The sequence below is a fragment of the Eucyclogobius newberryi genome, unplaced genomic scaffold (assembly GCF_026437365.1).
Source record: "Eucyclogobius newberryi isolate DKJ021-1_F unplaced genomic scaffold, fEucNew1.0.hap1 SCAF_8, whole genome shotgun sequence".
Taxonomy (NCBI): Eukaryota; Metazoa; Chordata; class Actinopteri; order Gobiiformes; family Gobiidae; genus Eucyclogobius; species Eucyclogobius newberryi.
This window is the reverse complement of record NW_027316500.1, coordinates 1,031,208-1,047,246: the sequence shown is the minus strand read 5'-3', so window position 1 is coordinate 1,047,246 and position 16,039 is coordinate 1,031,208. Positions and strand designations below refer to the sequence as shown.

At 42.7% G+C, this 16,039-nt stretch overlaps 9 non-coding genes across 9 annotated transcripts; 4 read left to right on the top strand and 5 right to left on the bottom strand.

Moving 5' to 3' along the window:
* Positions 1–1,837: 1,837 nt before the first annotated feature.
* On the bottom strand, positions 1,838–1,919 carry trnas-uga (transfer RNA serine (anticodon UGA)). The gene has a single exon. It is a non-coding gene; the product is annotated as a tRNA-Ser (tRNA).
* A 399-nt stretch (positions 1,920–2,318) lies between these two features.
* On the bottom strand, positions 2,319–2,390 carry trnaa-agc (transfer RNA alanine (anticodon AGC)). The gene has a single exon. It is a non-coding gene; the product is annotated as a tRNA-Ala (tRNA).
* A 744-nt stretch (positions 2,391–3,134) lies between these two features.
* Positions 3,135–3,206, bottom strand: trnae-cuc (transfer RNA glutamic acid (anticodon CUC)). Its single transcript has one exon. It is a non-coding gene; the product is annotated as a tRNA-Glu (tRNA).
* A 2,013-nt stretch (positions 3,207–5,219) lies between these two features.
* On the bottom strand, positions 5,220–5,298 carry trnal-uaa (transfer RNA leucine (anticodon UAA)). The gene has a single exon. It is a non-coding gene; the product is annotated as a tRNA-Leu (tRNA).
* A 402-nt stretch (positions 5,299–5,700) lies between these two features.
* On the bottom strand, positions 5,701–5,772 carry trnaa-agc (transfer RNA alanine (anticodon AGC)). Its single transcript has one exon. It is a non-coding gene; the product is annotated as a tRNA-Ala (tRNA).
* A 4,391-nt stretch (positions 5,773–10,163) lies between these two features.
* On the top strand, positions 10,164–10,236 carry trnaf-gaa (transfer RNA phenylalanine (anticodon GAA)). The gene has a single exon. It is a non-coding gene; the product is annotated as a tRNA-Phe (tRNA).
* A 2,054-nt stretch (positions 10,237–12,290) lies between these two features.
* trnaf-gaa (transfer RNA phenylalanine (anticodon GAA)) lies at positions 12,291–12,363 on the top strand. The gene has a single exon. It is a non-coding gene; the product is annotated as a tRNA-Phe (tRNA).
* An 893-nt stretch (positions 12,364–13,256) lies between these two features.
* On the top strand, positions 13,257–13,328 carry trnaq-cug (transfer RNA glutamine (anticodon CUG)). The gene has a single exon. It is a non-coding gene; the product is annotated as a tRNA-Gln (tRNA).
* Positions 13,329–15,394: 2,066 nt separating this feature from the next.
* trnaq-cug (transfer RNA glutamine (anticodon CUG)) lies at positions 15,395–15,466 on the top strand. Its single transcript has one exon. It is a non-coding gene; the product is annotated as a tRNA-Gln (tRNA).
* The last annotated feature ends 573 nt before the right edge of the window (positions 15,467–16,039 follow it).

Here is a 16,039-nt window from a genome sequence, read left to right as displayed (position 1 = left end):
AGAGGAATAAGCCTCCTTGGTGTTGGCAAAAAACAAGTCCAATGTTCTATTGTTTCTGGTGGGGCAGGTAACATACTGGTTGTATGATGGTAGAACAGAAGAGGGAGAAGCGTGGTTAAAGTCACCAGAGACGAGGGAGAGAGCCTGTGGGTGCTGTGTTTGCAGCCTACAAGTGCAGGAGAGCAGTGCTTCACAAGCATATTGAGCATTGGCAGACGGGGCCACATAGACTGCGATCAAAATCACATGTGAGAACTCCCGGGGCAGATAATATATCTTTTCTTCCCGCATTCTCTCGTTCTGTCCGCCCGCAGCAGATGAAAATTGTCCAAACCTACAATAGAGTCTGGCATTTCTGCTGTTAACCAGGTCTCTGTGAAAATCAAGACACTGCTGTCCCTATAAATCCTCTGGGACCGCATGAGGCTCGCTATTTTCGTCATTTTATTTTGAAGGGACCTCACGTTACCCATGACTACGGCGGGAACCGACTTCCTGTTTGTCCCTCTCTTCTCTCGGAGTTTACGTCCAGCCCGTCTGCTTCGTTGCGTTTTCCTTAGGATGTCCGCCGGGATAACGTGACGATCTCCAGGTAAGACGACTGTTCTCCGCAGTTTCATTAGTTCCTCCTTTGTGTAAACGCGGTACGGCGCCGGCCGGGGGGCGGGGCCGGAGCCGGGGAACTCAGAGCCAAGACACATCGCCACGACACGACGAAAACACTCAATCCAGCCGAATAAAGTCAAAAACAGTTGAATTAAAAACGATTCCAGCGCGTGTCCCTATCCTACAGTAAAATAGAAAAAATATACTAACTATATTTACAAAATATAGGAGATAAAGCACAAAAAGTGTGAGAAAAAAGAGAGAGCGTTTACACCGGGCTGCTAGCTGTACCAGCGCCTTATGACTTATAAAGAAGGCCTCATTGATGCTTGAGAGTTAAGGAACAGTTCTGTATGTAATAGATATAAGCCCATTCCACGTGCAACAAGTCTAGTGATTAGTATTTTCCTTGTGGCTCAGCCTATTAGACCATGGACCTGAAATCCACAATCCCGGATTTTGGAGGCTAGTATCCTGTGCATATTGCTTATGGGGTTATGTACCCATAATAGACTCAAATTGCTTCAGAATGTCTAATCATGGGTCTTTTTTGACCTACATCTTCTTTCACTACTCAGCTATCCTTTTCCCCAAAAAAGAAATAACAATGTAGGATGGAAAAAAGAAATGTGCTGCTAGATTCAAAGCAAATGTGGAACTGGGAGCTTGCGCTGAAGATCGGCTTCCATCATCCAACACATTACTGACTAGCTTGGTTCATTTGGATTGACAATCGCAATAATGCAAGTAAAAAAAATCTAGCAGAGGATGGTTTCGATCCATCGACCTCTGGGTTATGGGCCCAGCACGCTTCCGCTACGCCACTCTGCTGAATGGCTATGATCATGGGACTCAAACCCACAATCCCTGGTTCAAGAGGCCAGTGCGTAATGCCCATGGGGCTGTATACGTCTAATAGACTCAAATTGCTTCAAAATATGAAATCTAATTTTAAAGGAATGTGGAACTGGGATCTTGCTACGAAAGACTGTGCTCTAACACTGAGCTACATAACCATCTCTTGCCTGTCATGACTATTTTCCAAGCAAGACCTGGAGTCAACACTTTTCACTTTGTGCCATCAACAGAATATTGAATGGAGATGCAGGGGATTGAAACAAGGATTTCATACATGCCCTCGTTCTGTAAGAATGGCTCCGAAATTAAACATCACCAAACATGCTGGTTTATAGAACAGAACGAAATCTCAAAATCTGTGTTGCTAAACACACATTGCTGACAGGAATCGAACCTGCGCGGGGAAACCCCAATGGATTTCAAGTCCATCGCCTTAACCTCTCGGCCACAACAACAAGACACCTTTAAATTGTGATTAAGAAAGTGGAAATTACCCACATTATTTTCTGAAACTAGCGCAATTACATTACCAGATTTAACTCTCCATGAATTCATGGAGACAGCATGTTTTACTAAGCATTCTAAGCTCAGGTTTGGCGAGACATACCTATACTGGAAGTTGGGAATGTCGCCCAGGCTGCCTGAATGGGACACTTTGTCTCACCTTCCTGCAGGTAGTGTGGATGGATGAAATAATATTGTTTGAATTTTATAAGTGCTGCAAGGTTCAAAGGTAATGCGGGACTGGGAGCTTGCACTGAATCACCACATGTGCTGATTTGAAATATTTCAGTGAAGGTCTCTAAAATTCACTGCAGTGTAATCTGGCAATTAGCAAAGACTACAGTGTCGCCTGGAGATGCTGGGAATTGAACCCAGGACCTCATACATGCTAAGCATGCCCTCTACCACTGAGCTACATCCCCTTCCACAACAATGCCTTAAATGATAGAATGGACAAAAACAGAACAGATAGAATAGAAACAACAGAAACAGTGACCAGATAGACAATTCAATTCTTGATTTTTTTTAAAATTCCAATTTGACTGGTTGTGACACAAAGGTTTGTCCCATTGTTACTTTACTTACATGTGCGTCACTTTTTGTGTGTTACAGTAACTTTTTTGGCCTGATCACCCAGTCCACAAGTGTTCCTGTACCTATATATTTACAAATCAAGCACTGTTAAGCAGGTGGCATCCTTTGCTGGTCAGGGGGAAGAGAAAGGTATGTTTCCAGCAGGGTTCTAAGAAATATGAAGCAATGCCAATGGATTTCTTGCCCATCAGCTTGACCACCTGGCCACCACAATACTGCATCTTTGGAAAATTACAGTGAAAGCGTGAGACCAATAAAAAAAAATCAAGATATGCTTGTCCAGTCAAGAATTGCTGGAAAACATGACTGATCCCAAATGAAGCAAAGTATGCGCTCTACCGCTGACCCACTTTGTCTAAGAGAAATGCTCCAAAAAGAAACACCAACCAACCTGCTAGTCTATAGATGCATAGAAAAGCTAAAGGTTGATTACGAATTTTCGCATGCTGCGCCCAAATCGATACCATGTTTATATGCCTCTCTTCACCTCCGTCCAGCTCTAATGTACTCGTAACCACAGCGAGTCTTGTACATAATGCAGCTACAAGTGTTCCAGCAGGACAGACTAGATATTTCCATACCGGGAGTTGAACCCGGGCCACCTGGATGAGAGCCAGGAATCCTAACCGCTAGACCATATGGGAAGGATTTAAGAAGGTAAGAGTTGATTTAACGGTAAATAAGATAAGATAAGATAAGATAAGATCAGATCAGATCAGATCAGATCAGATAAGATATTCCTTTATTGTCCCACATGGGCACGATGGGTTCATACACAGGCCCCAGATGTACAAGGTTGTGGTCCGAGCTGCCCAGGGGGGGAGGGGGAAAGAGGAATAAGCCTCCTTGGTGTTGGCAAAAAACAAGTCCAATGTTCTATTGTTTCTGGTGGGGCAGGTAACATACTGGTTGTATGATGGTAGAACAGAAGAGGGAGAAGCGTGGTTAAAGTCACCAGAGACGAGGGAGAGAGCCTGTGGGTGCTGTGTTTGCAGCCTACAAGTGCAGGAGAGCAGTGCTTCACAAGCATATTGAGCATTGGCAGACGGGGCCACATAGACTGCGATCAAAATCACATGTGAGAACTCCCGGGGCAGATAATATATCTTTTCTTCCCGCATTCTCTCGTTCTGTCCGCCCGCAGCAGATGAAAATTGTCCAAACCTACAATAGAGTCTGGCATTTCTGCTGTTAACCAGGTCTCTGTGAAAATCAAGACACTGCTGTCCCTATAAATCCTCTGGGACCGCATGAGGCTCGCTATTTTCGTCATTTTATTTTGAAGGGACCTCACGTTACCCATGACTACGGCGGGAACCGACTTCCTGTTTGTCCCTCTCTTCTCTCGGAGTTTACGTCCAGCCCGTCTGCTTCGTTGCGTTTTCCTTAGGATGTCCGCCGGGATAACGTGACGATCTCCAGGTAAGACGACTGTTCTCCGCAGTTTCATTAGTTCCTCCTTTGTGTAAACGCGGTACGGCGCCGGCCGGGGGGCGGGGCCGGAGCCGGGGGACTCAGAGCCAAGACACATCGCCACGACACGACGAAAACACTCAATCCAGCCGAATAAAGTCAAAAACAGTTGAATTAAAAACGATTCCAGCGCGTGTCCCTATCCTACAGTAAAATAGAAAAAATATACTAACTATATTTACAAAATATAGGAGATAAAGCACAAAAAGTGTGAGAAAAAAGAGAGAGCGTTTACACCGGGCTGCTAGCTGTACCAGCGCCTTATGACGTATAAAGAAGGCCTCATTGATGCTTGAGAGTTAAGGAACAGTTCTGTATGTAATAGATATAAGCCCATTCCACGTGCAACAAGTCTAGTGATTAGTATTTTCCTTGTGGCTCAGCCTATTAGACCATGGACCTGAAATCCACAATCCCGGATTTTGGAGGCTAGTATCCTGTGCATATTGCTTATGGGGTTATGTACCCATAATAGACTCAAATTGCTTCAGAATGTCTAATCATGGGTCTTTTTTGACCTACATCTTCTTTCACTACTCAGCTATCCTTTTCCCCAAAAAAGAAATAACAATGTAGGATGGAAAAAAGAAATGTGCTGCTAGATTCAAAGCAAATGTGGAACTGGGAGCTTGCGCTGAAGATCGGCTTCCATCATCCAACACATTACTGACTAGCTTGGTTCATTTGGATTGACAATCGCAATAATGCAAGTAAAAAAAATCTAGCAGAGGATGGTTTCGATCCATCGACCTCTGGGTTATGGGCCCAGCACGCTTCCGCTACGCCACTCTGATGAATGGCTATGATCATGGGACTCAAACCCACAATCCCTGGTTCAAGAGGCCAGTGCGTAATGCCCATGGGGCTGTATACGTCTAATAGACTCAAATTGCTTCAAAATATGAAATCTAATTTTAAAGGAATGTGGAACTGGGATCTTGCTACGAAACACTGTGCTCTAACACTGAGCTACATAACCATCTCTTGCCTGTCATGACTATTTTCCAAGCAAGACCTGGAGTCAACACTTTTCACTTTGTGCCATCAACAGAATATTGAATGGAGATGCAGGGGATTGAAACAAGGATTTCATACATGCCCTCGTTCTGTAAGAAAGGCTCCGAAATTAAACATGCTGGTTTATAGAACAGAACGAAATCTCAAAATCTGTGTTGCTAAACACACGTCGCTGACAGGAATCGAACCTGCGCGGGGAAACCCCAATGGATTTTAAGTCCATCGCCTTAACCTCTCGGCCACAACAAAAATACACATTTAAACTGTGTTTAAGAAAGTGGAAATTATCCACATTATTTTCTGAAACTAGCACAATTACATTACCAGATTTAACTCTCCATGAATTCATGGAGACAGCATGTTTTACTAAGCATTCTAAGCTCAGGTTTGGCGAGACATACCTATACTGGAAGTTGGGAATGTCGCCCAGGCTGCCTGAATGGGCCACTTTGTCTCACCTTCCTGCAGGTAGTGTGGATGGATGAAATAATATTGTTTGAATTTTATAAGTGCTGCAAGGTTCAAAGGTAATGCGGGACTGGGAGCTTGCACTGAATCACCACATGTGCTGATTTGAAATATTTCAGTGAAGGTCTCTAAAATTCACTGCAGTGTAATCTGGCAATTAGCAAAGACTACAGAATCGCCTGGAGATGCTGGGAATTGAACCCAGGACCTCATACATGCTAAGCATGCGCTCTACCACTGAGCTACATCCCCTTCCGTAACAATGCCTTAAATGATAGAATGGACAAAAACAGAACAGACAGAATAGAAACAACAGAAACAGTGACCAGATAGACAATTCAATTCTTGATTTTTTTTTTAAATTCCAATTTGACTGGTTAGGACACAAAGGTTTGTCCCATTGTTACTTTACTTACATGTGCGTCACTTTTTGTGTGTTACAGTAACTTTTTTGGCCTGATCACCCAGTCCACAAGTGTTCCTGTACCTATATATTTACGAATCAAGCACTGTTAAGCAGGTGGCATCCTTTGCTGGTCAGGGGGAAGAGAAAGGTATGTTTCCAGCAGGGTTCTAAGAAATATGAAGCAATGCCAATGGATTTCTTGCCCATCAGCTTGACCACCTGGCCACCACAATACTGCATCTTTGGAAAATTACAGTGAAAGCGTGAGACCAATAAAAAAAAATCAAGATATGCTTGTCCAGTCAAGAATTGCTGGAAAACATGACTGATCCCAAATGAAGCAAAGTATGCGCTCTACCGCTGACCCACTTTGTCTAAGAGAAATGCTCCAAAAAGAAACACCAACCAACCTGCTAGTCTATAGATGCATAGAAAAGCTAAAGGTTGATTACGAATTTTCGCATGCTGCGCCCAAATCGATACCATGTTGCTATGCCTCTCTTCACCTCCGTCCAGCTTGAATGTACTCGTAACCACAGCGAGTCTTGTACATAATGCAGCTACAAGTGTTCCAGCAGGACAGACTAGATATTCCCATACCGGGAGTTGAACCCGGGCCACCTGGATTCTTTAGCTAAACAGCCCTAAACAGAATCCCATTCATTTCCTATGGTAGTGCTAAACCACTACGGATGTAATATACTTTTGGCCAGCGGCGGCGCTGTGGCGAGAGCGCGCCATGTTTGAATGCAGAGTGACGTCATTCATTCAATGTGACCGGGACAAGTTTAGCACTAGATCTGCTCCTGTTTTCACCTTCTTATGGACATTTTACTGCCCCAGAACACTCGTATTTTGTGGCATTTATAACGGGCATTTGAAGACGTTTTCAGGTAAAGTTCGTCTTGTGTTTTGCACTTTTGAAACTGTGTTTTTAGTCACATAAAGTCACTGCTACTTCCATGTCTCTGTTGAACAACTAAACGCGACTTTTCTGTCAGTTTTGTGTGATATTCAGCCCTGTGAAGTTAAAGTTTATTACATTTAAAGGTTTGCAGTTGTGCAGTTTTATATAAGGTGCAATATTACGTGATCTGTGTGTTGTGTTGTCTCTTATTGTGCATAAAAGTAGTTGTAGCTTCAACAATTCATCACAAGTAAGAGAGACTTTGTCCCACAATGGGGAAATGCCTTCACTTCATGTTAATGTGGAGGACATTCCACAACTGTTACCTAGCAACAGACTGTAAACAAGAGCCAAAATCCATATGAATGACTCAACAATTCCTCCTGTCCTCCTCTGCCCCATCCTCCTCTGTCCTGTCCTCTGCCCCGTCCTCCTCTGCCCCGTACTCCTCTGTCCTGTCCTCCTCTGCCCTGTCCTCCTCTGTCCTGTCCTCCTCTGCCCTGTCCTCTTTTCCACCCACTCGTGTCCCCACCACCTCTCCTCGTGAGCCCTTGGGTGAGTATAACTACATAAATCATGTGTTCCTTGGTTTGTGTGGAGTCACACAGAGTCACACCGTGTAGAGGAGCAGTCACTTCTGTTTCATTTCATGTCTTTTCCTTTAGTAGTGGCTGAAGAGGACGCGCTGGAGAGGACAATGCTCAGCATCTCCGTCCAAACAACACGTGGATGTGTGTAATGTGTCTGTAACGCTTAAGCTCCATTTTGGATTTATCATGTGTTAAAAAGGTTTGTCTTTTATTCCAGCCGTGTCCAGTCGCTGCTGAGCTCCATCATCCTCAGGTTTACAGAAGTTCACACACAGATGTCCTGCCATGAAAGACACTTTGGGACACGTTCTGTCCTGTGCATGAGTTCAGTTGTTCCTGACCCTGTTCAGGTCCTGCTCTGAATTCATGCACCTGTGATGAGAGTAAGTCATATTATCTGGTGTTCAATATGAATGAGTGAGAGCTTCTTCTGCTCATTCACACTAACATTGCTAAATAAAACAGCAATATAAACTTACTTATGATATAAACAACAGGTCAAATGTAAGTGTGCGTTGTTACTAACAGCTAAATATGACTCATTATTCTTCTTCTTCTCTTACAGCAACTGTTCTGGAGGAACCACAGGATGTAAGAGCTTTTACTTGTTGCTTATTCACTGTAAGATCAAAGTTGATCAAACGTATCATATATTTCTTTCCTCTCTTCAGCTGCTGCAGATGTGCTGCCCCTTAAGCCTCCAGTGCCACTTCCACAGGAGCTGAGGTTTGTTCTGCCCGAGTCTGGAAGTACTTCAGCTCCAGGTCTGACATTTTAATAGAATAATCTAAACAAACATAAACCTATATTGTGGTGTTTTGGTTGTTTCAGATGCAGCTCGTCCCACACATTCTGCATCTGATGCTCCTGGAGAAGAGACAACCCAAAGTGAGTGAGCTCCATGTGTGTCTGTGTCTGTCTCAGTCAAACCATCACAGAGTGAACAGATGAATGCTTCATGCTCCATGTGTGTCTGTGTCTGTCTCAGTCAAACCATCACAGAGTGAACAGATGAATGCTTCATGCTCCATGTGTGTCTGTGTCTGTCTCAGTCAAACCATCACAGAGTGAACAGATGAATGCTTCATGCTGACTGTAGTTTCACAGCCAGTGCAGTGGTTCTAAATGTGTGTCATGTGTTGTATTTCATGTGCACACGTGTTGCTTATCACTAAAACATTCATCTGTTTTGTTCTGTAGTTCCTCCTCCAGTGAAGCTTCAGCCGCAGTCGTCACAACAGGCCGCCTCCCCCTCCACTGCCCCTGAGCCAATCAGCCAACAGCGCGCTACACCCGACCACAAAACTACATATTTGTCATTACATCATCATCATCACATCAAATTATTAAATGCATCATCTTCACTCAACATCAGCCCGAAAAAGCTGGAGCAAACACAGACACTCTGGCAGCACCACAACTCTGCCTGTCGTCACCACGACAACTGTCGTCACCACGACCATCACCTCGTCTCCTACAGCTCTGACCATCACCGTCTCTTTCTCAGGACGCCCTGAGCAGCAGCCCTGAAGAAACACCACCTTTAAGGACATTGTGGACACAGAGTTCTTCCAGAGGGAGCTGGAGGCCACAAGACAGAGAGAGGAGGAAAGGAAGCAACAGAAGAGGAAGAGAGAGGAGTCACCTGCCCCAGGGAGAACGTGCAGGTTCTGCCCCAGGGAGAACGTGCAGGTTCTGCCCCAGGGAGAACGTGCAGGTTCTGCAAACTGGTGCTGAAGCAGGCCCCGCACAGTCCTCACATCCACACATACTTCCCTGGACTGTATATATCTGTATATTTAATGTAAATACTACTGTCAAGTAATGAATGCTGTCTGAAGTGTAAATAAATTAAACTTAATATTTCTGGTATTTTCCCTGTCAATAAATATTCTTAAAAGTACATGTTTTTTTGTGTTTTCTTTCCAATATAACAATACAACAATATTCTTTAAATGATTGAGATATCATATCATTAACAATATGAGTCATTGTTTTATTTCTCTGCAGAACATAAACTGAACACAATAGTACAGTTCAGTGCTGCAGTGTTAGAGATGTGATAGTGTGACCTCTGACCCCTGCGGACTAAACACCTGGAGTTTTCTGACCCACTCCAAGTTTATTTATGCAGAAGGTGTGACGTGGGTAAATCTCTTAAGGTGAAGCAGAAATCACTATTTGTGATCAATTTGTGATTTTATTAAAATTTCAAATCAGTACCAGCAGCTGCATGTGAGTCCTTCTCATGATCTGACCTTTTAACAAGTGCAAACTGACACACCAACTCATAAACTTTATACATTTAATGTTTTGATCCTTTGAAACTTTCCTCTTCTTCTGGGCACAGCAGGAATTGAACTCTGGTTTCTTGAGATGAATTTGTGAACGAACACGAATCTCTGCATTCTGATTGGTTGGCCTTCATCACAGTGGCACATGGCACACAGGCTCATTCTGATTGGCTGGCGCTCTATGCCCACTATCCACGGCTGGCCCCTGGATGAGTGCCAGGAATCCTAACCGCTAGACCATATGGGAAGGCTTTGAGAAGGTAAGAGTTGATTTCATGGTAAAGAAGATAAACCAATGGGAACGAGAAGTGAACCTGGTTTTGTCTGACCAAGAGTGTAGAGTGTTTAATCGAAAGAAAAGAAAAAAGGACACACAGAAATAGTTCATTTTCTCGCTACGTTATGCCACACGTTTCCCTCCCTTGCCTAATTTATTCGATAAAGTAGCCGAAATAGCTCAGTTGGGAGAGCGTTAGATTGAATATCTAAAGGTCCCTGGTTCAATCCCGGGTTTCGGCAGGTATACCTGAATGTTAGTCTTTGCTCAAAAATACAATAAATAGGAATGCTGGGTCTATTTAATATTTTGCGAGATCAGGACATAAATGGCCTGGAAAGGATCTATAAAACATAAACAGCATGCTTTCGTTGGAACATTGTTAGCATGAACATGTTTGGTAACATGTTTGGTTTTGCTGAATGTTGTACCCAAGACCTTCTGCGTGTAGGGCAGATGTGATGACCACCACACAATGAAACCATGAAGCAGAAGTTTGCCTACTTCAATGCTGCTCTCTTTGATATAGCCCAATGATCAAATGTCATACGTATTTTCAAAACAGGACATCCTGTAGAAAGGTGTGGTTCAACGGTATAGCAGCTAGCGCTCTGAATCCAGAGTTTTTCTTCATTTCTAATTGCAATTAGAGGTGTTACCCAGGGACGACTGCTCACCTTGCCAGAGCAAGCAAGAAATACAATCCCAGAAGTAACCACTGTATGTAATTATGTAAGGAAACCAGGAAATCATTACGGCGCTGGGGCTTCCTTGGTCAAAGGGCCTGTTTAGTTAACAGGAAATGCCTACTCTTTTGTCTATGAAAAATATTTACAAGGACAGTAAAGCCCACAAGAAGAGCCCTCAAACCCATACCTTTCTCCCTCAAGTTTACTGCTGCTACACTTTGCATTAAGAGAGGGAAAAGTATTGCTGCACATCAAGATTGTTTGCACTGTTTGCACTCCTTGTTTCTCATTTTTTGGGCAAGGGATGATTGATGTAAAGACTTGTAGCTTTGGATCACCGTTATCCTTCCAAGGAGCAGTCTGCGGTTCCATGGTGTAATGGTTAGCACACTTTGAATCCAGCGATCCGAGTTCAAATCTCAGTGGAACCTTGAGTGCCCCGAGAGTAGCGTTACTCTTTTGAAAAAGTGCAGAAACATGAAGAATCTTTGGGTAAAATCTGTGCTTACCCCCTGAAAGGAGCCAACCAAAGCATACAAACTAAACAAAGCTGTTAAAATCTGGAGCTGGTTTTCTTATGACCAAGCTTATGATTCAACGCCTGGATTACAAAAGGCGTAAACGTTTCACCGCATTGCAAAAGAAAATCAAATGAAAAGCATTGATGTGTTGAAGGAATCCTTTGACTTGGAGAGACAGGACTTTTATAGGACTTATTATAAGCAAGAAATGAAACAAAGAAATGACCACTATAATCCTCTGACAGTAATCTTTGTTGAAGCCAATCAATCAGAACTTGCGAGGGGAATCATTTCTAAATGATCTCAATGCATTGGTAATCTGGACAACGTTCTGCTAAGTATATTCTAAACCAATGGGAACGAGAAGTGAACCTGGTTTTGTCTGACCAAGAGTGTGGAAAGTTGGGAACAGCCCTGAGGAAGACCACAAAATCACATGCCTGAAGGGGAAAAATATGTTTTTTTCACCACACCATGTCAAAGTGCCCATTATTCACAAGGAAATGCTAACTGCTGGAGAACCCAGCAGGCAAACCACTATCAGGTGTTTTGGGGCTGTGCTGTTGCTCAAAAATAATGGACTGAAATTCACAGGGCACTGCAGACTGTTTTTGACTTTGCCATCCAACTCAAATTTAAAACTATGTACTTGGGCCTCAACACTCCTGCCATGGACACAAAAATGGATACCCTTGGAACACACTTTTGGCTGTAGAGAAAAAGGCCATCACAAAGAAATGCTCGACACCAACCACGCCAACGATCAAAGACTTGACTGACATAGTAACAGACATTAGACATTGGATGAATGGAAAACAGTGACATTCAGGCTTAATTTGGATAAGCACTAATTTGATCGACTTTGGACCAAGTAGGACCCCTATTTTCATTTAAATGTGATTTTGTTTTTATTTTATGTTTAGTGCTATTTATGTTCTTTTTATTTCGATTTTTGCTCCCTGGTCGTGTCCTGTATTGTTTAATGTTTAATCGAAAGAAAAGAAAAAAGGACACACAGAACTAGTTTATTTTCTCGCTACTTTATGCCACACGTTTCGCTCCCTTGCCTAATTTGCTGAAAAAGTAGCCGAAATAGCTCAGTTGGGAGAGCATTAGACTGAATATCTGAAGGTCCCTGGTTCAATCCCGGGTTTCGGCAGGTGTACCTGAATGTTAGTCTTTGCTCAAAAATACAATGAATAGGAATGCTGGGTCTATTTAATATTTTGCGAGATCAGGACATAAATGGCCTGGAAAGGATCTATAAAACATAAACAGCATGCTTTCGTTGGAACATTGTTAGCATGAACATGTTTGGTAACATGTTTGGTTTTGCTGAATGTTGTACCCAAGACCTTCTGCGTGTAGGGCAGATGTGATGACCACCACACAATGAAACCATGAAGCAGAAGTTTGCCTACTTCAATGCTGCTCTCTTTGATATAGCCCAATGATCAAATGTCATACTTATTTTCAAAACAGGACATCCTGTAGAAAGGTGTGGTTAAACGGTATAGCAGCTAGCGCTCTGAATCCAGAGTTTTTCTTCATTTCTTATTGCAATTAGAGGCACAAGTCTTTTATGGATATGCCTAGATTCTCGTCTCTGTGGCGCAATCGTTCGGCTGTTAACCGAAAGGTTGGTGGTTAGAGCCCACCCAGGGACGACTGCTCACCTTGCCAGAGCAAGCAAGAAATACAATCCCAGAAGTAACCACTGTATGTAATTATGTAAGGAAACCAGGAAATCGTTATGGCGCTGCGGCTTCCTTGGTCAAAGGGCCTGTTTAGTAAACAGGAAATGCCTACTCTTTTGTCTATGAAAAATATTTACAAGGACAGAAAAGCCCACAAGAAGAGCCCTCAAACCCATACCTTTCTCCCTCAAGTTTACTGCTGCTACACTTTGCATTAAGAGAGGGAAAAGTATTGCTGCACATCAAGATTATTTGCACTGTTTTCACTCCTTGTTTCTCATTTTTTTGGCAAGGGATGATTGACGTAAAGACTTGTAGCTTTGGATGACCGTTATCCTTCCAAGGAGGAGTCTGCGGTTCCATGGTGTAATGGTTAGCACTCTGGACTCTGAATCCAGCGATCTGAGTTCAAATCTCGGTGGAACCTTGAGTGCTACGAGAGCAGCGCTACTCTTTTGAAAAAGTGCAGAAACAAGAAGAATCTTTGGGTAAAATCTGTGCTTACCCCCTGAAAGGAGCCAACCAAAGCATACAAACTAAACAAAGCTGTTAAAATCTGGAGCTGGTTTTCTTATGACCAAGCTTATGATTCAACGCCTGGATTACAAAAGGCGTAAACGTTTCACCGCATTGCAAAAGAAAATCAAATGAAAAGCATTGATGTGTTGAAGGAATCCTTTGACTTGGAGAGACAGGACTTTTATAGGACTTATTATAAGCAAGAAATGAAACAAAGAAATGACCACTATAATCCTCTGACAGTAATCTTTGTTGAAACCAATCAATCAGAACTTGCGAGGGGAATCATTTCTAAATGATCTCAATGCATTGGTAATCTGGACAACGTTCTGCTAAGTATATTCTAAACCAATGGGAACGAGAAGTTAACCTGGATTTGTCTGACCAAGAGTGTGGAAATGTAGGAACAGCCCTGAGGAAGACCACAAAATCACATGCCTGAAGGGGAAAAATATGTTTTTTTCACCACACCATGTCAAAGTGCCCATTATTCACAAGGAAATGCTAACTGCTGGAGAACCCAGCAGGCAAACCACTATCAGGTGTTTTGGGGCTGTGCTGTTGCTCAAAAATAATGGACTGAAATTCACAGGGCACTGCAGACTGTTTTTGACTTTTCCATCCCACTCAAATTTAAAACTATGTACTTGGGCCTCAACACTCCTGCCATGGACACAATAAATGGATACCCTTGGAACATACTTTTGGCTGTAGAGAAAAAGGCCATCACAAAGAAATGCTCGACACCAACCACGCCAAAGATCAAAGACTTGACTGACGTAGTAACAGACATTAGACATTGGATGAATGGAAAACAGTAACATTCAGGCTTAATTTGGATAAGCACTAATTTGATTGACTTGGACCAAGTAGGACCCTTATTTTCATTTAAATGTGATTTTGTTTTTATTTTATTTTATGTTATGTTATGTTTTATGTAACTATTAAGTTATTTTAATTACGATTTTTGCTCCCTGGTCGTGTCCTGTATTGTTTTATGTTTAATCAAAAGAAAAGAAAAAAGGACACACAGAACTAGTTCATTTTCTCGCTACGTTATTCCTGGTTCAATCCCGGGTTTCGGCATGTGTACCTGAATGTTAGTCTTTGCTCAAAAATACAATGAATAGGAATGCTGGGTCTATTGGATATTTTGCGAGATCAGGACATAAATGGCCTGGAAAGGATCTATAAAACATAAACAGCAAGCTTTCGTTGGAACATTGTTAGCATGAACATGTTTGGTTTCGCTGAATGTTGTACCAAAGACCTTCTGCGTGTAGGGCAGATGTGATGACCACCACACAATGAAACCATGAAGCAGAAGTTTGCCTACTTCAATGCTGCTCTCTTTGATATATCCCAATGATCAAATGTCATACTTATTTTCAAAACAGGACATCCTGTAGAAAGGTGTGGTTCAACGGTATAGCCGTTAGCGCTCTGAATCCAGAGTTTTTCTTCATTTCTTATTGCAATTAGATGCACAAGTCTTTTATGGATATGCCTAGATTCTCGTCTCTGTGGCGCAATCGGCTAGCGCGTTCGGCTGTTAACCGAAAGGTTGGTGGTTGGAGCCCATCCAGGGACGACTGCTAACCTTGCCAGAGCAAGCAAGAAATACAATCCCAGAAGTAACCACTGTATGTAATTATGTAAGGAAACCAGGAAATCGTCATGGCGCTGCGGCTTCCTTGGTCAAAGGGCCTGTTTATTAAACAGGAAATGCCTACTTTTTGTCTATGAAAAATATGTACAAGGACAGAAAAGCCCACAAGAAGAGTCCTCAAACCCATACCTTTCTCCCTCAAGTTTACTGCTGCTACACTTTGCATTAAGAGAGGGAAAAGTATTGCTGCACATCAAGATTATTTGCACTGTTTTCACTCCTTGTTTCTCATTTTTTTGGCAAGGGATGATTGATGTAAGACTTGTAGCTTTGGATGACCGTTATCCTTCCAAGGAGGAGTCTCCGGTTCCATGGTGTAATGGTTAGCACTCTGGACTCTGAATCCAGCGATCTGAGTTCATATCTCGGTGGAACCTTGAGTACCCCGAGAGCAGTGCTACTCTTTTGAAAAAGTGCAGAAACAAGAAGAATCTTTGGGTAAAATCTGTGCTTACCCCCTGAAAGGAGCCAACCAAAGCATACAAACTAAACAAAGCTGTTAAAATCTGGAGCTGGTTTTCTTATGACCAAGCTTATGATTCAACGCCTGGATTACAAAAGGCGTAAACGTTTCACCGCATTGCAAAAGAAAATCAAATGAAAAGCATTGATGTGTTGAAGGAATCCTTTGACTTGGAGAGACAGGACTTTTATAGGACTTATTATAAGCAAGAAATGAAACAAAGAAACGACCACTATAATCCTCTGACAGTAATCATTTCTAAATGATCTCAATGCATTGGTAATCTGGACAACGTTCTGCTAAGTATATTCTAAACCAATGGGAACGAGAAGTTAACCTGGTTTTGTCTGACCAAGAGTGTGGAAATGTAGGAACAGCCCTGAGGAAGACCACATAATCACATGCCTGAAGGGGAAAAATATGTTTTTTTTCACCACACCATGTCAAAGTGCCCATTATTCACAAGGAAATGCTAACTGCTGGAGAA